At 37.6% G+C, this 25,562-nt stretch overlaps 1 long non-coding RNA gene across 1 annotated transcript; it reads left to right on the top strand.

The window, feature by feature from the left end:
* The first annotated feature begins 16,718 nt into the window (after positions 1-16,718).
* On the top strand, positions 16,719-25,286 carry LOC105715712 (uncharacterized). The gene is made up of 2 exons (XR_010339479.1): positions 16,719-16,822; positions 20,461-25,286. It is a non-coding gene; the product is annotated as an uncharacterized LOC105715712 (long non-coding RNA).
* Positions 25,287-25,562: the final 276 nt, after the last annotated feature.

Here is a 25,562-nt window from a genome sequence, read left to right as displayed (position 1 = left end):
CTTTTTTTAAAAAAAAGGCTAAAAACCTCTTCTCTCTTCCATAACAATGTCTCACCTCCTAGTCTTGCATTGCTTCTGTTCAGCCTCTTTTCAATTTATTTTCTCCGCCACAATTCTCTTGTGTGAACTCTATTTTCCTTTTGTCTTTCTCACATTTCTCTTCCCTGACTCTTTACTCTTGTTGAGGAAGAAGAAAGCAAAAAATGCCAGTAAAACTCAGAAAGCTAGCTCAATTTTGAAAGTTTGACCTCATGCTCTTTCCATCTTGGATCTAGTTAGTTAAGCTCAAAAGTGGAATGATAAAGCTACTTCTCTCTCATAGTCAGAATATACTATTATGTTAGATAAGGGTTAGAAAAACACTAGGAAGCAAATCTTACTGAAGAAATCCTAGTATGAAGTTTAAAAAATACTTTAAAGTCAAAAATAAATGTAAATCTTGGTATCATGGAGTTTTAGAAATATTTTTGAATGAAGTCATAAATGAATGCAAGTTATCTTGCTTAAAAATAATAGATATGCTTGAATTATTCACATTTTAATCTATCATGAGGGCTGCTATACAAAATACTTTAGACTGGGTGACTTAAACAACAGATATTTATTTTTTACAGTTTTGGAGGTTGGGAAGTTCAGGGTCAGGGTGCCAGCATGGTTGGGTTCTGATGAAGCCTTCTTCCTGGTTTGCAGATGGCCGTCTTCTTGCTGTATCCTCACGTGGCCAAGGAAGAAGGGATAATGGATGGATGGATAGATAGGTAAGAGTTCTCTGCCAGGCGTGGCAGCTCACGCCTGTAATCCTAGAACTTTGGGAGGCTGAGGTGGGTGGATCACTTGAAACCAGAAGTTTGAGACCAGCGTGACCAATTTGATGAAATCCCGCTACTAAAAATACAAAAATTAGCTGGGGGTAGCTCGTTCCCGTAGTCCCAGCTACTCTGGAGCCTGAGGCAGAAGAATTACTTGAAACTCAGAAGGCAGAGGTTACAGTGAGTAGAGATCTCACACCACTGCACTCCAGCCTGGGTGACAGAGTGAGACAGTCTCAAAAAAAAAAAAAAAAAAAAAGAGTTCTCAAGTCTCTTAAGAGCACTAATCCCATTATGGGGGGCTCACCTTCATAAGTTCATCTAAACCTAATTATCTCCCAAAGGTCCAACCTCCAGGTATCATCACCTTGGAGATTAGAACTTCAACCCATGAATTTTGGAAAGATGCAAACATTTAGTCCATAGCAAGGGGAATTGCCTTTTCTGAGTATCCCTAGTACTAAGCACAATGCATAGCACATGATAGCCCTCAATTAGTTGAATTGAATCCTATGAATACCTCCCTGCCACCATTCCCCACCACAGATTTTACTTATTTACTTATTTAGAGAGGGAATTTCACTCATGTTGCCCAGGTTGGAGTGCAATGGTTCCATCTCAGTTCACTGCAGCCTCTGCCTTCCAGGTTCAGAGGATTCTCCTGCCTCAGCTTCCCAAGTAGTTGAGATTACAGGCACCATGCCCAGCTAATTTTTTGTGTATTTAGTAGAGATAGGGTTTCACAATGTTGGCAAACTGGTCTCCTGACCTCACGTGATGTGATCCACCTGCCTTGGCCTCCCAAAGTGCTGGGATTACAGGCATGAGCCACTGCCCCCAGCCTAGTTTATTTCTGGATATATCAGTTTTCTTAAAGCGAATGTCATCTTTACCAAATCCCTAAATTAAGTTACTGTTTATTCAATGAGTAAACCATCAAAGTAAGATGAAATTAATGATCTTAAGAATTACTTTTGCATATTATTGCAACATTCATCATTTTTCCTAATTTGATCATTGGATCAAGTGCAATATAACATTTGAAACTGGTGCCATATTGCCACAAATCTAGGATTCTTACCCTGATCTTTTAGCAGACAGTCTAGTATTTCCCTCTTGAGTTTTACCTTTATGTGGTGTGAGAACTTCGAGGACATAACTCCATCTAGAGAGCCTATCCTCTTTCCAAGGGCAAGCTGAAACAGAATTGGAGTCTATTAATATTACTTCTCATGGGCATAAGGCATTGTTCTTGAAGAGTCATCCTGTCCAGCTCCAAGGAACTGGATTATAGCCATCACGCGTCTATCTGGAACTCCCCACGTGGACTTGCCCCGAAATAACTACTGTCTTCCCCTCCCCTAGATACCGAACACTAAAAGCATATTTGAAGTCTTATTAATTATGGCTTCGGTTCCATGCATTTAATTTGCCAAATTAAATGTCCGCCCTGAGACGATGTTCTTGCTTGTCCAGAGTCCTGCAAAGATCACAGTGATATTCATATTTAGACTTCTAGTTTGGCATCTTCACCTATTTAGTCATTGTCCCAAAAAGTACAGTGCAATTGAATAAATCTTTTGCTGAGACCTGAACTAAGTTAGTGACGATATCCACTGTTTCTTCCCTGGTGACATTTACTAATTCTGGGCATAGACTCATCCAGCTTGGCCTGGGTAGAGGGACTTTACATAGAAAAAGAGAAACTAGTAAGATGTTTAACTGTCATGTGAGTTGTGTAATGGATTGGAAATGTAGGGGAGCCTCAAACATATAGCCAGTTTTCCCACAGGATGTTTGCTGAGTTGTGGGGTGGTGCAGGAGGCTGAGCAGCTGGGCCTGATAGGCAGAGTAAAATTATCCCATGTTCTAGTGCATAGAGCGAATTCTGCTTAGAAGGAGCCTGCCTCAAATACACAGCATTCTCTCCCTTCAAGACATTTATAGTATTTTTGAAGTTGAATGAGAAAGAGGCTAAAGATCTAAGTTAAAAACCTCTCAAAGGCAGAATTGAATCTCCAGAGGAGAAAAGACAGGAGCCGTCTAGGCTCTTGATCAAAAGCCCAGAGGAATCACACATGAAGAACAGAGAGAAACCATAAGTGAACTGTCTTACTGAAACTGTACCCCAAACCTAACCCAGCTCATCCTTGATTAGACAGAAATAATCAGGCCATCATCCTATTTGTCTATTTTTATCCCTAGAAGAGAATAACATCATCTATATTGTCTGTAGATCTTTAATATAAAAGTCAGACATTGGTTAAAAAAATATGAGACATGAGAAGAGCAGGAAAATTTGACCAATAATCAATTAAAAAAAAGAAGATACACAGATAAGCCAGATATCGAAGTTCAAATAAGAACTTTAAAGTAACTATGAAATAAAGCCACAGATTATAAAGTAGAAGAAAACATGAACAAGATGGATTAAAAGGTACAGAATTTTAACAAAGTACTGAAATCCATAAAAAAGAATCAATGGAAAATATTGAACTGACAAATGTAATTTCTGAAGGACGATTTCAGTGGATGGGTTTAATAGCAGCCTGGACATAGCAGAACAGAAGATTAGTGAATCTGGAGACAGGGCAAGAAAAAAATACCTAAACTCAAGCACAGAGAGGAAAACAAATGGAAAGAATAGAACAGAGCTTAATAGGCATGTGCACAATGAATAAACCCAGGATAGGTGTAACTGGAGTCCTAGAAAAAAAGGAAAGAGAGAATGAGGCAGAAGCAATATTTGAAGATATAATAGCCAAGGATTTTACATAAGTAATGAAAGACATAAAACCATAGATGAAAAAATAACTAAAAATTAATCATAGACCTGAATGTACAAGTTAATGCTGCAAAACTGCAAAACTCTTGTAAGAAAAAAAAGGAGGAAATCTTAGTGACCTTGGATTAGCCAATGGTTCCTTATATATGACACAGAAACATAAGGGACAAAAGAAAAAAAATAAATGGGACTGCATAAAAATTAAAAGCTTTTATGCTGAAAAAAATATTATCAATAAAGTAAAAGACAAGAAAATAGGAGACAATGTTTGTAAATCATATACTTGATAAGGGACTTAGATCCAGAATATGTAAAAAATTCTTACAATTCAACAACTGAAACAACTCCCTTGTTTTGTTAATGGGCAAAGCAGTTGAATAGACATTTCTTCAAAAATATGCATATGACCAATAATGACATAAAAAGATGCTCAACATCTTTAGTCATTAGGGAAATGCAATTAAAACTACAATGACATGCTACTTCTCACCAAGTAGGATGGCTATAATAAAAAATATAGATAATAAAAAGTGCTGATGAACACGTGTAGAAATTGGAACCCTCACACATTACTGCTAGCAACTCAAAATGACGGAGCCCCTTAGGGGTTTCGCAGTTCTTCCAAAAGCTAAATGTAGTTACTATATTACCCAACAATTCCACTTTTAGAGAAGAGAAACATATTGCCACACAAAAACTTGTACACAAATGTTTATAGCAGCATTATTCACAATAATCAAAATGTTTGTAAACAACCCAAATGCTCAATTGAAAAATAAATAAACAAAATGTGGTATATCTATGCAATGGGATATTATTCAGCAATAAAAAGAAATGAAGTATGGATATATGCTATGACACAGATGACTCTTGAAAACATTATGCCACGTGAAAGAAGCCAGCCACAAAAAAATAATCTATTGTATGATTTCATTTATATGAAATGTCCAGAATAGGCAAACTTATAAAGACAGAAAGCAGGTTAGTGGTTAATTAGGGCTAGGGAGTAGAGAAGGATACAGATTAACTGTTAATGGCTGTAGGATTTCTTTTAGGGGATATGAAAATGTTCTAAGATTGGATTATGGTGATGATTGTATAACCCTGTGAATATACTAAAGAAACACTGACTTAAATTCACTGTAAATAGGTGAATTGCGCGGTGTGTCAATTATGTCTCACTAAGGCTGTTAAGACGAAAGAATAAAAACCACTTACAAATATAATAAGCTCAACAAATCCCAAGTAGGATAAATGCAGCAAAGAAAAGCCAATCTAAGTATATCATTGCCAAACTATAGAAAAGCTTGTGGGATGTAGTGAAGGCAGTAACATCAAAGAATATTTGTGCCGGGTGCTGGGCTCATGCCTGTAATCCCAGCACTTTGGAGGCCGAAACAGGCAGATCACTTGAGGCCAGGAGTTCGAGACCAGCCTAGCCAACATGGTAAAACCCCGTCTTTACCAAAATTACAAAAAATTAGTTGGGCATGGTGGTGCGCACCTGTAATCCCAGCTACTTGGGAGGCTGAGGCACAAGAAAATGTGCTTCATTCTGGGAGGGAGAGGTTGCAGTGAGGTGAGATCGTGCCACTGCACTCTAGCCTGAGCGACAGAGTGAGACTCTGTCTTGAAAAAAAAAAAAAAAGAACATTTGTAGCCTTAAATGTCTTAAGGCAGGAAGGCAGAAAATTAATGAGTTATGTGTTCAACATAAGGAGTTACACAAATAGCCATAGGAAAAATTCAAGTGAAGATTTCGATGAAGACATCTAGTTGTTTTCATCATGGAGCTTATGCAGGTGAGCTGGGAGCATATCAGCTCATGCATAAATATTTTTTAATGTCATCATTTTGTGAGTGCTGGCATTGCCAAGGTTCAAGGTGTGACTATGATCATGCATGGCTAAGATGCATTGGAAGAATATGCCATTGGCAATGAAGGGGTGGAAGAGTCCAGCGTGTTGGGTGGGTCACTCACATAGAGGCTGATGGGAGAAGTTTTGATCTTGTTACATAAGAACTTCAGCATCATGATGAACACTACTTTCCCAAGAAAAACTTGAAAGAATACTGGTAATTGCATAGACCAGTAGGTCTAAAAGAGGTTTAGATAAACTCTCTGGTAGTCTATCCTTTGCTTTTGGGTGAGATCAAATTTAACTATAGCAAACAAAATTGAATATATAAAATTGACATGTTATAGTCAAAGTCCAAATGTCTCCTTAAATCATCATTAGTGGCCTGTTTACCTCATGATTTAGAAATATCTGACCTTCATTAAATCTTAAAATATTCTCATTAGCTCCTATATGGCTGTTTCTCAAATATATGAGCTTGAAATTCTAAGATATCATTGTTCTTTCATGGAACATTATCTTCACTCAGTAATATATTTATCCAAACACCATTTGCAAACTTATATTGAGTTGACAAAGGTTAGAAAAATATTGTTTTGGTGGAGCACCTCCTTAGAAAATAATCCCTTTTGTATTGCAGTATTGAATTTTAATCATTTTGAAGGTCTTCATAAATAAATACAGATGCTCTTCATATTATAAATAATAAATATATTTCTAACATGTTGACACTATGGTTTTCACTCCCTGAATGATGTACTATTTACTTAAATAATTTCATGCTGAAGAAGAGCACAGATTCTAGAGCCAGATTGATTACATTTGCATCCCGGCTCTACCACTTAGGGTTATGTCCAAGTTTCGGTTTCCACATCTCTAAAATTAGGATCAGACTACTCCCCAAATCATAAGGTTCTTGTGGGAATTAAGTGAAATAATTAGTGCCTGGTATATAGTAATTGCTGTTTAAATGTTACTGTCATTTTATAGGAAGTCTCCACCTATACTGTATTAAGGGTTTTAGAAATAACTTATCTATTTTTAAATGTTTAGATGTTGTATTTAAAGGCATTTGTTATCAAACTTAGGCTATAATTGCCTACTTCATCAAAATGTATCCAATCACTTGCTTGCCCAGGATGGTGGGAGAAAAGTTTTGTTTTGTTTTATTTTTACCAAATAATGACTGGTTAAAAAGTCAATTTAATTTTTTTTTTGCTCCAGCTTTATAAAAATATATTATTCATGATTCCTCCACTAAATTCAGCTTAAGGTAAAACAGTAGATGCTGCATTAAGAGCAGGCATCCAATTGAACCAAAGGAAGGGAAAATACATTCAGCGATTTAGTCACTAAAAAGTTGGCCACTGTCATCATTTTCCTCTAGTTTAGCTCTGTATTTTCAAGACAGTGAGGTTTCATGCTTTCCCTAGACTTCAATGTGTCACAATAAAATCCATGTTAAAATTTCTTTCTTCTAACATCTACAGTTCCAGGATTATCATTAATTTTTCAAAGTTGTCTAGTAACTCGCTTAAATCACTTGAAAATTTCAAAATTAGTGTTGTCCTTGTTCCTTTAACTGACCCGGATATTCTCTCCTACTCTCTCCTCAATTCAGCCTGAACACAGCAATCATTGCATTTTCCTCATATTCAAAGGCTCCAATTAGTCTGCAAAAGGAAATTTTTGCAGACCTCTTCATCATCTATTCTTTCAGGCCTTACAGCTTGGTTTTGGCATTCTGCCGCTGAGCCCTAATGTTGTTTGTAATGCCAAACTGGAACACAAGGCAAAACAGTACAAAGTTGCTATTCACCACAATCAACAGGTCCCAGAAAAGGTGATAGTTTATGTATAGAAATTCCATGCCTCATAAATGCCTGTTATTACATTTACTAAAAGGAGGCAGCATTCTTTACAATACTGAACTAGCAATATGACCAACACAGAAACAAATAGAGACTGATTAAGGAAAACTTAGTTCCAAATGGTAAGATATGGCAAATTTAAATTTGCTGTCCTAAATATGACTATTGGATCATGCTCATTTTGCTAATCCATACAGCAGCCCCAGCTTTATCTCTCTCCACCTCCAATATATAAATATGTAATGCTGTATTATTTTTGCTTGTGATAGAAGGGTGTTTAGTGCCTTGACTCCATAATTAGTCTTTTAACTTAAAAAAAGAATTAAATAATAATAATTTCACCACCAGGGGGCAAACAACATTTTTATAGGCCAAGGATATTTTTAACATGCTAAAGGAATTACCTTGTGTGAATATACTTTTGTTTTTGTTGTTGTTACCATTTCAATAGCTTCAAGTTAGAAGACACCAATTTGAACCTAAACCTTTAAATTTAAGGAGAAATTATGTTTATAAAAATGAAAATTGTACAAGTCACCATTAACCTCATGCTCTTCCATTTACTGTAATTTTTAGATGCTTTAAAAAAAATTCCCCCCCTTTTCCTTTTTTCTTTCATGTATTTGCACATGAGAAAGAAAAATAGAATTGAGCTTTTTTAATACTCATGTAGCCTTTGTTTGTGGTAGCCTTTACATTGCTTTTAGTATATAGTATATTTTGGTCATTGGCTTCCTAAGCATGTATTTCAGCTCTGCCTTTTTTGTTAATTTAATATGATTAACTCATATACTCAGATCTCTACCTCCTTCTAAAATTGGGTTTATTGTCTCTTGTTTTGATTACTGCTTTGCCATTTGTTAATTTTATAACTGTGAAATGATAATAACTGATAAACATATCCTATCACAAATTATCTCTTTTGAGAGCTTGATACTACTAAACTGGATAAAGTACCAGAGTTGTGAATAACTAGTCCACAAAACAACAAAATGATCAGTACAATATACAATGAGTAGGAGGCAATGATAAGAATAACTTTGGTGAAAACTTTGGTCCAATATATTCTGAAGTTTCAGGATATTGGATTACTTCTGATTTGTAACTTGGTAAAAAATTCTAGCAATGGAAGCAAAACAGAGTTTTTAAATCAAAGTATCTGTGGTGCAGCAAAACAACCGCATTTTATTTCTCTTGGCTTACTTCGTTTTCCTTTCTTCCTGCTCCTAAGTACCCGCTGAGACCACATTTCCCTGAATCGATTATAATGATGCCACTATTTCAAATTAGGGCTGGAGGAGAATGAAGATGTCACAGTGGTCTGGCAAGATCTGCTACTTGTTCTTTCTCTTTACTGCTCTCCCAAGCCTGGCCATTATTTCCACTGTCACCCCCTGGCATTAGGGCTGTCACTATGGGCTGCAGAACTGAGTTGTTCACCTAAAGATGAAATCCAGATGTAATCCATTTCTAGCCAGATGAAATCATATTGAAAGCAAATATAAGGAGAAAAAGAAGTTGCAAAAGTCAGTATTAAGGGTTTATTTAGAGGCACACTGAAAAACATTCTATGACCTACTGCCTGTAACATTAGCGATGGAGGGGAACATAGACATAAAGGTTTTTTTGTCTGTTGTTGATTTGGTTTTTAAAATATTACTTTAGCATGAAATGACAAAAATCAGCTTTTCGTCTCTGAGTGATCCTTAAGCTCTTGCCCAAACACCAACTGCTCAAAGCCTAAACTTTTCACTCCAGTACATTATAACTTGTATTAGTGACCCTGGAGCATCTGTTTAATCCTTCTCCATCTCACACAGAAACTAGCCTCAGCCAAGCGGCCAGTCTTGCTGACTTCTACCAGCTGCCCCGTAGATATACTCTGACAGTACTTTGCCTTGGGGCAAATTTTCCAACCTCTTTTTGATGGCACATAATCATCAGTAATATGCTACCTGGCATTTTTTTTTTAAAGCTCAATTATAGAATGTCACTAAGATAAGAAATATTTTAACAATGAATGACAAAGAGGCCCATACAATAGTGAGAGCATGGAAACAGATGTGTGAAAGTATTTTCATCATTATAAGATTTTTTTTCCTTGTCAAAAATGATATATGCCACTAATAAGCAATCTCATGTTTGGGTCCCTAACAACTTGTTTAAAATCTGCCAAATGAAGATTTTCAGTACAGTTAAAATACATTTATTCAAAATATAAGAACTTCTCACTTTTCAACTAGTTTGTAAGATCAATTGTTTTTAAATTTATTTTAATTTTTAATTTTTGTGGATACATAGTAGGTGTTTATATTTATGGGGTACATGAGATGTTTTGATATGGCATGCATATCAAAACATATCAACCATGCAATGTGAAATAAGCACATCATGGGGAATGGGGTATCCACCCCTCAAGCCTTTATTCTTTGAGTTACAAACAATCCAATTACATTCTTTAAGTTATTTTAAAATGGACAATTAAGTTATTATTGGCTATAGCCACCCTATTGTGCAATCAAATATTAGGTCTTATTCATTCTATTTTTTTTGGTACCCATTAACCCTTCCCAACCCACTCCAGCCCCCTACACTACCCTTCCCAGGCTCTGGTAACCATCCTTCTATTCCCTATGTCCATGAGAAGAACAATTATTTGACATCAAGGAAGATAGAAAATAACTAAGCTAAATCTTAGCGAAAACCTTTACAGGACTGCTGAATGAAACTAAAAAACGAGTCTATGGCTTAGTGTGAGAGCCATATACTTCTTTCACTGGGATCTAGGCCTCTTTGCAAGGAATGTTTCTCCCCTACGACAGCCACTAAAACTAGGCATCTAAATAAATTGGAATTAGACTCAGACCTTTACTTTATCACAAAATGTTAAATCAGATTTCAAAATTAACACATCATTCTTTAACCATATCACTCTCCTAGAAATGACAGTAATATTCGAACTCTTTGGGAAAATCCTGTTTAACAAATGCTTTGTAATACAATAATTAGAAGGTTGGTCTTAAGGTTGATTTATTTAAAAAAATACTTTATCCATTGCTCAATTTTCTTTCAAAATGTCTATTTTTTTTCTCGTTAGGACATATCTCAAAAGAAGACATGTAGTGTGTTTATTTATTTGTTTACTTGTTTTTTATTTTTAAGAGAAGGGGTTTCACTCTTTCATCCAGACTGGAGTATAGTGGCACTATCATAGCTCACTGTAATTTCAAACTCCTGGATTCCAGCAATCCTCTTACCTCAGCCTCCCAAGTAGCTGGGACTACAGGTGAGTGCCACCATACTCAGCTAATTTTTAAATTTTTTGTAGAGATGGGATCTTGTTATGTTGCCCAGGCTGTTCTTGAACTCCTGGCCTCAAGCAATCCTCCCACCTTGGCCTTTCAAAGCTCTGGGATTACATGTATAAGGCACCATGCTCAACTTCAAAATATGTTTATTTATTTAATAGTTAATTGAAAAGTTTTGTGGCTTCCCATCACACTCAGAATAAATTCCTGTTCTCTAAAATCCTATGTAACCTGGCCTCTGCCTACCTTCAGCTTATCTCTTTCCAGCCTTTATCTCCCTGTACTGGTCTTCTGAGCACACCAAGCTCATCTCTTTTTGGGCCTTCCCCCTTCCTCCCCTCCAAAGCTCTGCTTCCCGATCTTTGCATGATTGCTTCTTCCTTTCATTCAGGCCTACATTTAAATTTGATCACCCACATAGGCCAAACCTAATCACTACAGGGTCCAAGGGAAAATTTTCTCTTCACCCTCTAACAGCTCCGCTTGCTGAAAATCAGCAGAAAATGACAGATGAATAGGAGAAAAGACATATGCACGGGGGAGAATCACAGTGATTAACACACTCTACAATGGGGTATGGATGGTTATATACCCTTTCTCTTAGGGGAAAGGGAGGTAGCGAAGTGTGAATGATTTTAGGGGAGTGGTAAATGATTTTTAAGGGAATTCAACAGGCTTGAAAAATATACAATGGCCTGGGACAAACTCTGTTGGGCCTGCAGAACAGACAATGGTGTGTGACAAGTCTGTTTAGGTGTGTTGACAGACTTCAGTCTTTCTTCCGGCCATATGAGTTCAGTTAATGAAAACTCAGGGAATGTACCAGAGGTAAATTGTTTTCTTTGGCAGGTCCAAATTTTAGGCAGATAAGGGAACTTCAGAGAAGAACTTCATCCTTTGCTTTGACAGAGACAATGGATGAGAGACAGAAGGAGGGGAGATAGTCAGAGAGACCTTGAGGCTTTGACTTCAGTTCCACATGTCAAAGCCCCATATTTTGGGATATCTGTTTCTGACCCCAACATCACCTAACCTAAAAAAGCATCACCACCTTCTTAAATTCTCTGCATAGCACTTCTCTGCTACTGCTTGGTTAATTTTCCTTGTTTATGCATCATTTGAATTGTCTGATTTGCCCACTGGAATGCAAGCTCCATGATAGCAAGGACTTTATCTTGTTCATTCCTCTAACTAGTGCCTAGCCTGTATTAGACTTGCAATAAATATTACCGAATTTAAAAATGAAGACTCCTTTCTCTCTCTGAGGGTAATAATCAGCTGTATTATGTCAGATTCCTGCCAGATGTATGACTGTATTACATCAGATTCCTACGAAAAAACAATCAAGTAAACTGGAGAATTGTTCATGTTCAAGCTATAGGAAAGTATCCAGCTCTGAGTAAGCTACTACTTCCAAGATGACATCCATGTTTCACCACCCAGGGCAGGGTGAAAGACTTGGTAAAGGATGTGATTAATGGACTCACCGGCTATTGATGCAAAGCATTGGTTACATTGGTAATAAGTCCAAGGTAACTCTGACTCCACAGAAACACTGCTTAAAGTTACTCATTTTTTGTTAGTATGTATTAAACTATTCACGACTTTTAAAAACAAGTTAGATACTAATATGGTGCCATAATGAATAATATGTCCAAAAGTTCTTCAATCACATAAAAATTCTCACTGCCATCTTGAGTAAATATAGCTGAGATGTTCTGATTTATATTATGTTCTTCTCAGTTGCAGTAGGACTTGTCACAGATAATGTCTTAAGATTTGTCCTGCAAGTCTGAGGTCATGCCTTCAACACACTGAGCAGCAGTATTTCCAGGAGGACAGAGGTATGCAAATGCTATGATAATTTTATATATTCACTAGAAAAGATTTTTAAGCCCAATCAGTTCTTTCATTTAGTAAAAATTACATTTCACAGAAAAAATGTTTTCATTTATATGCAAAAGCAATGTTTGTTAATATTTTCAGTTAATGTTATCATTCATTAGCTTTATCATCACATATCTTACATAATGCCATAGTTATGGTAAAGACCAATGACCTCTCATGCTGTATTCTGACACAGAAACACTTTGTTTTAAATACAGAGCAATAGTCTCATTTCCACAAAGAATAATGCTCGTTCCCATTTTTCTTTATCTCTGAAACTTAAAGGCTTCATGGTAGGGTTGTCAGATTTAGCAAATAAAAATACAGGATACCTAATTAAATTTGAATGTCAGATAAGCAACTATTGCATGAGATATATGAAAAAATCATTTGTTGTTTATCCAATATTCAGATATAACTGGGTATATTATCTGGCCACCCTCATCTATCTTTTTTTCCCCTACTTTTGATAAAAATATAGTTTGAAATACACTCAGTTGGTTTCCAGAAAGTAATGTCTTTATTACTTTCTTGTTAGTGATCTTTAAATGTTGTCAGCTTTTAAAAATCCAAGATGGAATATCAGAAGTCTGAAACACTGAAAAAAAATACAGATAAAATAAATGAAATATTAGTTCTCAAGATGTTGAAAATCAGGCAATGAAGGATTTCATCATGTCAAACAATTAAACAGCAAATATTGACTTAGCTTTTACCATGTCGTAAGGCATTGTGTTACAACATGCCACAAACACAAGAAGAAAAAAAAAAAGACAAGCTCTCAGCCCTTGGAGAATTTACAATTTTGTAGGAAAGATAACATGGATATACACACAAAGATAATAAACAGTACAAGGAAGTAGGTGGTAAGCGCCAAAAGAGTAACACAGATAAGAGAAGGCAGGAGATCAGTTTCATCTGCCTCTTTGGAGTAACAGTCACGCTAAAGGTCTCAAAGGGAGAGAAGACAAGAAAGACAGCATTTCACTAAATGCTTTACATTCATTATAACATTTAAGTCCCCTAGTAACCCTACAAGGGAGTTATTATTATGATCACCAGTTTCCAGTTGAAAAAAGAGAACGAGCAGTTCTGAGTAACATAACTACAGTTACACAGCTACTACACAGCATCTCCACTTCCACCAAGTCCTCCTGACCCCAGAGCCTAAGCTTTTAGCTACTAGTGCTACCTCTGAGATGAGGAGGGAGTAGACTGGGACATCTACTGTTGCATGAAATTCCCAGAGTTTTCAGTAGGAAAGCAAGATAAAATGACTATTTTAGAAAATGAATTCTTCACATACTGCCCCAGACATTCTGCATACAAATGTTATTTGATCACATCGGTTTTATGGAGACTAAAGAGAGAGTCAAAGATCAGAAACATTGTGAAATCAAAACAAACTGAAATAAGCTGGTGGTTATTTGCATGTACAGGTAAGAGAGAAGAAAGAAAGGGAAAAGTCAAAGGTAAATGCAAGCCTAAATTTACACACACACACACACACACACACACACACAATTAGAACTAGTGAATTCAGCAAAGTCGCAGGATACAAAATAATCACACAAAAATCAGTTATGTTTCTATCTAACAATAAACAACCTAAAAAGGAAATTTATAAAACAATCCTATTTTCAATAGCATCAAAAAGAATAAAAAATTTAGGAATACACTTAACCAAGCTGGGGGAAAAGAATTATAAAACCTATAAAACATTGCTGAAACAAATGAAAGATGGCCAGTTGTGGTGGCTCATGCCTGTAACCCCAGCACTTTGGGAGGCCGAGGCAGGTGAATCACCTGAGGTCAGGAATTTGAGACCAGCCTGACCAATATGGAGAAACCCCATCTCTACTAAAATATACAAAAAATTAGCTGGGCATGGTGGCACATGCCTGTAATCCCAGCTACTTCAGAGGCTGAGGTAGGGGAATCTCTTGAACCTGGGAGGCAGAGGTTGTGGTGAGCTGAGATCATGCCACTGCACTCCAGCCTGGGCAACAAAAGTGAAACTCCATCTCAAAAAAAAAAAAAAAAAACAGAAAGAAAGAAAGACAACACTAATAAATGGAAAGACATCCTGTGTTCATGGATTGGAAGACAATATTGTGAAGATGTCAATACTATGCATTGCGATCTACAGAGTCAGTTGCAATCCCTATCAAAATCTCACCAATGGTTTTTACAAAAAGAGAAAAATCCATAGTAAAATTCATGTGGAATCTCAAAGGATTCCAAATAGCCAAAACAATCTTTAAAGAACAGAGTTGGAGGACTCACTCACAATTCCTGATTTCAAAATTTACTACAAAGCTACAGTAATGAAAGCAGTGTGGTACTGGCATAAAGACAGACATATAGACCAATGAAATAAAAGAGAGAAATAACACTTATCATATACCTTATGGTATATGAAATAACCATCCCATATACCCTATGGTCAAATGGTACCAGAAATAACCCTTCTCATATACCATATAATCAAATGATATTCCATAAGGGTGCTAAGACCATTCAATGGGAAAAGAACAGTCTTCAACAAATAGTGCAGGGAAAACTGAATATCTACATGCAAAATAATAAAGTTAAACCCTTCCTTCACATCACATAAAAATATTAGCTTAAAATTAATCAGCCAGGATGGTGGCTCACACATGTAATCCTGGCACTTTGGGAGGCCAAGGCAGATGGATCACCTGAGGTCAGGTGTTGAGACCAGCCTGGTGAACATGGTGAAACCCCGTCTCTACTACAAATACAAAAATTATCCAGGTGTGTGGCAGGCGCCTGTAATCTCAGCTACTCAGGATGCTGAGGCACAAGAATCATTTGAACCTGGGAAGTGCAAGATGCAGTGGGAATGAATCAAAGATCTAAACATAATAGGTAAAACTATAGCTCTTAAAATACAGGGGGATTTGGCAATTATTTCTTGGACATGATACCAATAGTACAGGCAACAAAGGAGAAAAATAGGTAAATTGAAATTTATCAAAATTAAAACATTTTGTGCATTAAAGGTTACCATCAACAAAGCAAAAAGGCAAATCATATGCCTGATAAGGGATTAATATCCAGATTACATAAAGAGCAATGCTATAACAACAACAAAAACAACCCCCAAATGAGCTAAGGATTCGAATCAATGTATCTTCAAAGAAGATACATAGATGGCCACAAGCACATGAAAAAATATCCAACATCACTTAACATGAAGGAAATGCAAATCAAAACTTCAATGAGAAATCCCTTTGCACACATTGGTATGCCTGTTATAAACAAAACAAAATGGAAAATGGAAGTGTTGGGAGAACATGGAGACATTGGAACCTTTGTGCATTACTAGTGGGAATGTAAAATGGTTCAACTGCCATAGGAAAACAGTATGGCAGTTCTCTATTCAACATAGAGTTAACAAACGATCTAGCGATTTCACTCCGGGGTATACACCCAGAAGAATTTAAAGCAAGGACTCAAACAGATATTTGTATACCCATTTATGTAGCACCATTATTCACTATAACCAAGAAGTGGAAGAAATCCAAATGTCTGTTGATGGATGAATGGATAAACAAAATGTGGCATATACATAAGGTGGAATATCATTCAGCCTCAAAAAGAAATGAAATTCTGACACATACTACAACGTAGATGAGGCTTAAAGACGTTATGATAAGTGAAATAAGTCAAGCACAAAAGTACAAATACTGTATGATTTGTACACCATACAAGTACCTAGAGTAGTCAGATTCATAGATACAGAATGTAAAATGGTGGTTGCCGGGGGGTTGGGGGAAGGGAGAATGGGGAGTTAGTGTTTAATTGGTACAGTTGGATAAAGTAAAAGAGTTCTGGAGATGGATGGTGGTGTGGTCAGACAACAATGTGAATGCACTTAATGTCACTGAACTGTACACTTACAAATCCCTAAAATGGTACATTCCACATTATGTTTATTTTATCTTAATAAAAAAATTTAAAAATATATAATCCACAAATCCACACAACTGTGTACCCAGAAACTACAGCATACCATTGTAACCACTCTGATTGTTGGAAAATCCACTCTTCCCTTACCCTGTGTAGCATTTGTGATATGTAATTCTCTGAAATCCCAACCAAGAAAGGGCATCAGTATAAAATGTGTATTACATATTACTAAAGTTTAATTTCTTCTTTATTTTTTCAGGGGAAAAAAAAATAGAAGATCTAATGTTTTCTTCTTGGACTGTGCCCTTTTGGAGAGACCATTTGTTTAAAGGAAAGGAAAAAAAAGAGGCCAAGAAAGACTGACAAGGTATAGTGAGCAAGGTCTGAGAATAACAAACAGTGTGCCCTGGAAGCAAAATGAAGAAGGGGAGATAGAGAAGTTCACTGTGTACAATGCGTGTGCAGGAGAGTAAGTTAAATGCAAGACCAGGCGTGCTGGCTCAGACCTGTAATTCCAGCACTTTGGGAGGCTGAGGCTGGAGGATTGCTGGAGCCCAGGTGTTGGAGACCAGCCTGAGCAACAAGGCAAAACCTCATTTCTATAAAAATCACAAAAATTAGCCAGGTGTTGTGGCACAGACTTGTAGTCCCAGCTACTTGGGAGGTTGGGGTGGGAGGATCACTGAAGCCCAGGAGTTCAAGGTTGCAGTGAGCTATGACTGCACCATTGCACTCCAGCCTGGGCAACAGAGACCCTGTCTCTAAAAAATTAAAAATTAAAAAGTTATAAGTGCAGAGATGAGATCCTGGGGTTGGGAACACAAAGGACAGCAGAGATCTCAACAAGAGCAGTCTCCCTGGTGTGATATGGATGGAAACTGGATGGAGTGGATTGAAGACAGGGTATGACAGGAAGAAGTGGAAACAGTAATTGTAGTCACTGCCCTCAAAATGCTGTGCTTTGAAAGGGACCACAGGAATGAGAGGGGAATTTGAAAGGTGCCATGATGCCAAATAAGATGTTGTTTGTTTGTTTTGAGACTGAGTCTTGCTCTGTTGCCCAGGCTGGAGTGCAGTGGCATGATCTCAGCTCACTGCAACCTTCACCCCTCACTGGCTTAAAGCAATTCTCCTATCAGCCTTCGGAGTAGCTGGGATTACAGGCCCCTGCCACCCTGCTAATTTTTGTATTTTCAAGAAGAGATGGAGTTTCACCAAATTTCCCAGGCTGGTTTCAAACTCCTGACCTCAAGTGATCTGCCTGCCTGGGCCCCTCCAAGTACTGGGATTACAGATGTGAGTCACCATGCCTGGTCTGTTATTGTTGTTCTATTATGGCAGATTACAGCATGTTTGGATGCTGGCAGGAAAAATCTAGAGGAACTGTAGAAGCAGTCTTGAGCACAAGAAACAGGACAGGGTCCAGAACCACTGGGAGGAGATGGCAGAGAGAGGGGTGAGGTGGGGTATGGGCAGGTAAGACAGTGACTTTAGTGAAAGAGGGTTGAAGAAGGTCTTTTCTGATGAAATGAGGTAAAGGAAGAGGGGGTATACGTAAGTTATGTGATGGGAAAGAAGGTATTACATAGCCAGCTTGGAGTTGGAAAAGAAAATATTTCAGGGATGTAAGAGGATCCTGGGAAGTACTGAGTACTATTTGAGATATGCAGTTATAGATTTACAGTGAGACTGTTCAGCAGGACCATGTGTTCTTCAGCAACACTCGGCTACTCAGGGACAGGCACAGTAGAGGCAGATGGTTGGTCTTAACCAGGTTAGGGCTTTACCAAAGTACAGCAGAGAAGAGAGACTAGGAGGAAGTTTGCAAAGTGTGCATTGGTGAAAGGTAGTAAGAGGAGACATATTAGGGTGGAGACAGGGTTGGCTCCTTGCTGATGACAAGGTCATTGTGATAATAGTGAGTACTGAAGTGGGTTGAGGAAGCGAAATTTGGAGGTGAGAGGTCAAGGGACTGGAAGGTCATGGTACAAATGTGTGGCAGCACAGGGCTTAGGAAACGCTAAACGCTGATCTTCCTTGGCCCACCTCCAAGTCCTACCTTGGCCAGAGTTGTGATTTTTGCTCCATGACTCTATCCCTACACAAGATAACCAAGTTTTCCACCTTCTGAACAAGGACATTAGTAAATGTCCAGAAACAACAGGATGTCCCCAATGAGTGGGAGCTTCCTTCCCACTTGACGCTCATTCAGCATTGAGTCCTGTCTACTCCACTTCCTGGTTCTTGAAACTTTGAGTCTGTCTCATCCCCCGTTTCCATTTCAAGAACTCTGTTCTTTCTAGGCTTTCCTCTTCTTTGCGAACCATTTTTGTTACCCTCTCTTTCTAGGTAAGCCTGTGTCAGAGTCTTTTTGTCTCATATTTGCAGCAGAGGCATCTCTGAGTCTTGGTTTCTTCTTCATTGTGTGCTGGGATAGAGGAAAACTGCCTTCAGGGTTTTAGAGAGAGCAGAAAAAGAGAAAAATACACAGAAAACACTCAGGAAATTAGAGATGCACCCTGTCTCAGCTGGATTATCCACAAGGCCATTGGAGTCATCAAAAAATGAAGACAGGCATGGACGTAGAAGAGAGTGGGCCCAGTATGAAAGCCAACAGTTATTGAGGGAGAGTGATCAAGACAGATAGATGCTAGCAACAGAGGGGCAGCAGATGGAAAGTTTGATGATGTGAATTTTGAAGGATAGTAGGAGTCGGAAGGCCTGGAGACAGCATTTGGGGAGCAAAGAGGATTCTCTCCTCCTCCAGGTCCCAGGTATCTGAAGCTAAAAACAGTCTTACTTTGGATGTAAAATGCTGTTATCAGGAGGCAAAGAGCTTTCCAGATGGAAAGTTCTGCAAGGAACAAGACCCTCTATCTGTCATGTTTGACTCGACATCTCCAGCACCTTGTATATGCAATGAGTGCATGATGTGTGCTCAACAAATGTGTGTTGAGTAAATGGAAGGGAAGTTAACTGAATCTAGTATTTATATTTCAGTCACATGCCACAACCCTATCGCTCTTCTGGAAGAAGTGACAGTCTCTGTGTTACTGACCCAGGAGATATGACTATCAGGAGAAACAAAGAAACTTCCTGGAGCCTTGTACATATTTCTGGTGCCTGTCAGAGCACTGAGAACAGCACCTGATTATGCCCTTTGCTCACCTCTTAGCTCCCATTACCTCTAGCAGTGACAGAAGATAATTACTCAGGTGTTCTCTACCCTTCTGATTGATCTGGCTTTCCATTTTTAAGAGTTTTGGGGAATTTTACAGGCCATTAAGTAATAAACTTTTATTCTCCCTCTTAGCTCAAAACCAAATAAGAAATAGATGCTGGAATCAAGCAAACTGACAAAAAATACTAGCTTTATTACTGGTAAGACTTAATTGAAAATCATAATCTGAGCTATAGCCATTATCAGTATCCCTAAAAGGTCCCGTTCTCTACAAGATTATGCTGATCCTGGTTCAGGAAAGGTGGGCAAGGAGTAGGTGTCCTTCATCAACAGAGTCTAGAGAAGACTGGACCACACATGATCTGTCCTTTCAAAAATAAATTACTTCTCAGGTATGATGAAAAGTGAGTGAAGGGACAGAGAAAACCTTGGAGGTTACTCCCATATGTCTCTTTCCTACTGAGTGAATATTTTCTCCTTTCTTTGAAACTATGAAGAGGAGGATAGAAGGGTTCCCTCTAACACATATTAACTTTTAATCCTCCTAATGTGCTTAGTTGAGTACAGTTTCTGTGCTTAGTTGACTATAGTTTCCATAGGAAAAGGGATCCGTTGCTTCTCAGAAAGACCCACTCCCAGCTTCAGGGAGACCCTTGACCCCCAACCAGATCAACGTTGGTTGATTCATGTATCTTCCTGACATCAGTGGCTGAACATTTAAATTTTGCCCTCTGAAACCTCTGAAACGGTGGGAAGAATAACTATTGAATTAATCATACATGTACTAATTTGACCTGTCTTCCCACCCTTTTCTGTCTTCCCAGGCTCTTCTTTTGTGACCTCTGGACCTCATGGTATATCATTCATAACTCTCTTATACATCTGGTGGTTAAAATGTGAGTCATGGTACATTTTAAAACCAAAACATAACTGCTATGGTTTGAATGTGTCTGCTCCAAAATCCAGTTGTTGCCAGTGTGATAGTATTAAGATGTGGGATCTTTAAGGAGTGGTTGGACCATGAATCATGAGAACCTCTCCCTAGTGAACGGGATTAAAGTTCTTATACAAGAGGCTTCATGCAGCACTGGGCTCTCTTATCTTTTAGCCTTCCATGATGTAAGGACACAGTGTTCCTCCCCTCCAGAGGATGCAGCCCTCACCAGATAACCAAATCTGCTGGTGTCTTGAGCTTGGTCTTCCCAGCCTCCAGAACTGTCAAAAAATAACTTATTTTCTTTATTAATTATCCAGTCTGTGGTATTCTGTTATAGCAGCACAAACGGACCAAGATGCATACCTACCTATCAGTGAAATTTCTGGGTCATTTAATAACTCTATGTTTAAGTTTTTAAGGAATTGCCAAGCTGTTTTCCAAGTGATTATATCATTCCATCTCTCTACCAGCAATATATGAGGGTTCCCATTTTATATTCCCACCAACACTTACTATTTTCTGTCTTAAAATTATAGCTATCCTAGTGGGTGTGCAGTGGTATCTCATTTTATTTTTAATTGTATTTTCCTAGTGACTGTACCATTAAGCATCTTTTCATATGCTTATTATATATTTGCATATCTTCTTCAGAAAAAGGTCTAAAATGATTTGCTTATTGTAAATTGAAAAGTCTTTTTCTTGATGAGTTATAAGAATTCTTTATATATCCTGAACATAATTTCCTTATCTGAGTTATTATTATACACATTTTCTTTATTCTGTGGATTTTTTCACTTTCTTGATGGTACCCTCTGAAGCACAAAATATTTTAGTTATGATGAAGTATAATTTATGTTTTTTTTCTTGAGGTGTTTCTGGAAACCATAGCCTAATCCAAGGTCATAAAGATTTATGCCTATGTTTCCTTCTAAGAGTTTTATGTTTTAGTCCTTTCCTCCCTTTTTGGTAATAGCTTTATTGAGATATAATTCATATGCCATACAATTCATCCATTTAAAGTATACAATCCAATAGTATTTAGTATAGTCATGGAGTTGTGTAATCATCACCACAGTTAATTTTAGAACATTTTCATCACCTCCTAAAAAAAAAACCTGTACCATTTAGTTATCAGGTCTTATTTTTCTCAACCCAACTCCCCAGCCTGAGGCAACTGCTAATCTACTTTCAGTCTCCATAGATCTGCATATTCTAGAAATTTCATGTAAATGGAATCATATTTGTGGTCTTTGGTGACTGGCTCTTTCACTTGGTGCAATGCTTTCAAGGTTCAACCGTGTTGTAGCATGTATTAGTACTTCATTCAGGCCCAATAATGTTCCATTGTATAGATACATTACTTTTGTCTATCCATTCATCAGTAGATGGACATTTGAGTTATTCCTATTTGGGGAATATTATAAACAATATTACTATAAACATTCTCTCAAGTTTTATTTTTCTGAGGATGTTTTAATTTCTCCTTCATTTTTGAAAGAGAGTGTTTTTGGATTAAAAAAAAATTCTTGAAAGTGTTTTGTTTTGTTTTTTTTGACAGAGTTTCACTCTTGTTGCCCAGGCTGGAGTGCAGGGGTGCAGGCTCAGCTCACTGCAAACTCCACCTCCTGGGTTCAAGTGATTCTCCTGCCTCAGCCTCCTGAGTAGCTGGGATTACAGGCATGGGCCACCACACCTGGCTAATTTTGCATTTTTAGTAGAGATGGGGTTTCTCCATGTCAGTTAGGCTGGTCTCAAACTCTGATTGCAGGTGATCTGCCTCCCTTGGCCTCCCAAAGTGTGGGGATTACAGGTGTGAGCCACCATGCCCGGCCAACTGATAATGTTTTCTTTCAGTACATCGAATATCTCATTCCACTGCCTTCTGGCCTCCACAATTTCTGATATATAACCAGCTGTTAATCTCATTAAAGATTCCTTCTACTTGACATGTGTCTTTTCTCTTGCTGCTTTCAACATTATCTCTGTCTTTGCCTTTAGTCCCTTTTGTTATAATGTGTCTGGGTGTGTATCTCTTTGAGTTTATCCTTCTTGGGGTTTGTTGAGCTTCTGGGATGTGTAGATTAATGGTTTACATCAAATTTTAGAAGTTTAGCCATTATTTTTTTAACATTTGTTTTTCCCCTTTTTCTTTATCATTGGAATTCTCATTAGTGTATGTTAGTAGGCTTCACGGTGTCTCACAGGTCTTTGAGTTTCTGTTTCTTTTTCTTTTTTTCTTTCTGTTCCTTGGACTAGATAATCCAAAATGAACTGTCTTCAGTTTTGCAGATTCTTCTGCCAGCTAAAGTTTTCTGTTGAGCCCCAGAGGCTAATTTTCGTTTCACTTACTATACTTTTCAGCTTCAGAATTTAAAATTTTTTAAAAATATTATTTCTACCTCTTTTTAATATTATCCATTTGGTGAAAATTCACATACTTTCTTTTAGTTTGTTTTAAGACAGTTTCCTTGAGTTCTTTGACTATATTTAAAATAGTTGATTTAAAGTCTTTGCCTAGTTACTCCACCATCTGAGCTTCCTCAGGGACAATTTCTATTGCCTCGTTTTTTTTCCTGTGTGTTGTCAGTCCATACTTCCTTATTTCTTTGCATTTCTCATAATTTTAGGTTACAAATGGGATGTTTAAAATTATATAATGTGACAAATCTGAAAATCAGATTTCTCTTCAATTCTCAGGGTTTGTTGTTGTTGCTATTTGTTTTTTAGTGAGTTTCTTGAATTCATTCTTTGAAGTCTAATTTTTTCTTTTCATGTGTGAACACTGACATCTCTTTTTGGTTATATTCATGGGCAGTTAATGACTGTACAGAGATTTCCTTAAACTCTTGGAACCAATAAGTCTGCCAGCCTTTGCTGAGGGGTGTTGTGTATGCATTGGGACATGCCTCCAATGTTCAGACATGTAGTTTACAATTCTGCTTCAAACTTCACTTCCTGCTTGCACAGAGACTGATGGTTAGCCAAGGTGAGGGTTTAGGGCCTTCTCAGCTATTTCCTGGGCATACACACAGTCCTGTGCATTTTAGCCTTCTAGTTTCCCAGGAATATGTCAGAGCTGTTCAAAGCCTGTTATTAATATCTCATTCCCCAGCATCTTCTTTTAAGGTTTTGGTCAGCTTGTTGTTTGTCCCAGCTGTTATCATCACAGCCTCATGCAGCTGTGATGTTAAATAATTGCTACTGATTGTTTTTGACAAATATCTTTGGATAAAATGCTGTTCATGGTGAGTGAGCTCTAAGTCAGGTCAAATAAAGACAAATCTTATGAGTGAGATTTTCCAGGCACCTGCCAGACAGGTCACATAATGACCATTATCTAGGAATGGGGCTTTGGAGGAGCTTCAACATTTTGTTCCCTCCAGTGCTTCTAGGTTGTTGACTTTCACCATGATTGCAGTTCTCTTTGTTTTCAAGGCTACTCTAGAGCTAGGGAGAGGAGGATGAGGACAGAATAGGTTAAAATGCCATCAAGCCCCCTATTCTTACCAGGATTCAGCCATTTTTCTTGCATAAGCACTCAAACTGTTGCAAGCCTTTGGTTAATTTCCAGAATTCTGAAAAGTTGAATTTGACAGTTTTTTTTTTTTTTTTTTGCCAGTGTTCTTATTGCTTTATGGAGAAATAAATTTTCAGAGGTTCTTACTCTGCCATCCTTGAACCATTGTCCAGTTTCTATTATTATTTTAAAAAATTTTTATTCTGAGAAAATTATGAATTCACCTGCAGTTGCAGGAAGTAATACAAAGAAATCTCATATACCTTTTACGCAGTTTCCTTTCATGGTAACAGCTTCCATAACTAGGGTCTAATGTGCTAACCAGAAAACATATAGTGCTGCAATCCATTAACTTTATTCAGATGTTACCAGATTTGCATACATTCGTGTGTGTGTGTGTGTGTGTGTGTGTGTGAACAAGTACATGTGTTTAGTTTTATGCAATTTTATCACATGTGGGGATTTTCACCACTGTTAAGTTACATCATGTTTCTATCACAAAGATCCTTTATGTTATTCTTTCATAGCCAGTCACGTCACCTCTCCCCCACCATCACCCCTAACATCTGTTCTCCAAGTCTATAATGTCATCTCAAGAGTGTCATGGAGTATTTTGTTTGATGAAATATCATTTGGCAGTTAAAAGAAATAAAGTACCGACACATGCCACAACATGGATGAACCTTGAAAATATGCCACATGAAAGAAGCCAAGCATGAAGGATCACACAGCGATGACTCCATTTCTTTTTGAAATGTCCAGAATAGACAAATCTTTAGAGACAGAAAGTAGATTAGTAATTGACATAGGCTAGGTGGGATGGGGGAACAGTTGGTGATGGCTAAGTGACGTAGAAGGGAGGGCTTAATAAAAATGTTCTAAGATTGATTGTGATGATGGTTGCACCTCTGTGAATATACTAAAAGCCATTGAATTGTACACTTTAAATGGGTGAATTACATGGCACATGAACCATATCTCGATAAAGCTGTTTTTTAAAAAAGAATGCAATGGAAATAGAACCATACAATAGGTGACTCTCTGAGACTAGTCCTATCATTTTAAAGCAAAAGTTTGGACCCAGAGAAAGTATCTGTTGCAGAGGTAGTAGATATATAATAATACAGTACAGAAAAGTTTAGATAGGAGCTATCATAGTTAAGTGTGGTAAGAGGTCACTGGCCATGGTCAAAAGGAAGGGGAGAAACTGCTTCTGCTCTCAGAGGAGTCTAGGTGGCATTACCATGCACATACAAATACAGTCCAGGCGTGTCTCTTTTCAAGTCTACTCCAAGGATGAGATTTCTGAACTCTCTCTGGAACTGGCCTCAAATGGGATGGATGAAAACATGCTGTTTCAGCTCAATTCAGATAAGGCTTTTGTTGGAAGAGAAAGCCAACAGCAATGATAGCAATTTATACATACACTGAGGTTCACCGCCTCAGCTGCTTCTAGATTCATGGATAAAAAC

The sequence above is a fragment of the Aotus nancymaae genome, unplaced genomic scaffold, assembly GCF_030222135.1.
Source record: "Aotus nancymaae isolate 86718 unplaced genomic scaffold, 86718_ANA_hifiasm-v0.15.2.pri h1tg000077l, whole genome shotgun sequence".
Taxonomy (NCBI): domain Eukaryota; kingdom Metazoa; phylum Chordata; class Mammalia; order Primates; family Aotidae; genus Aotus; species Aotus nancymaae.
Note: the sequence above shows the minus strand (reverse complement) of the source record. Positions and strands in the feature narration are given on the sequence as shown.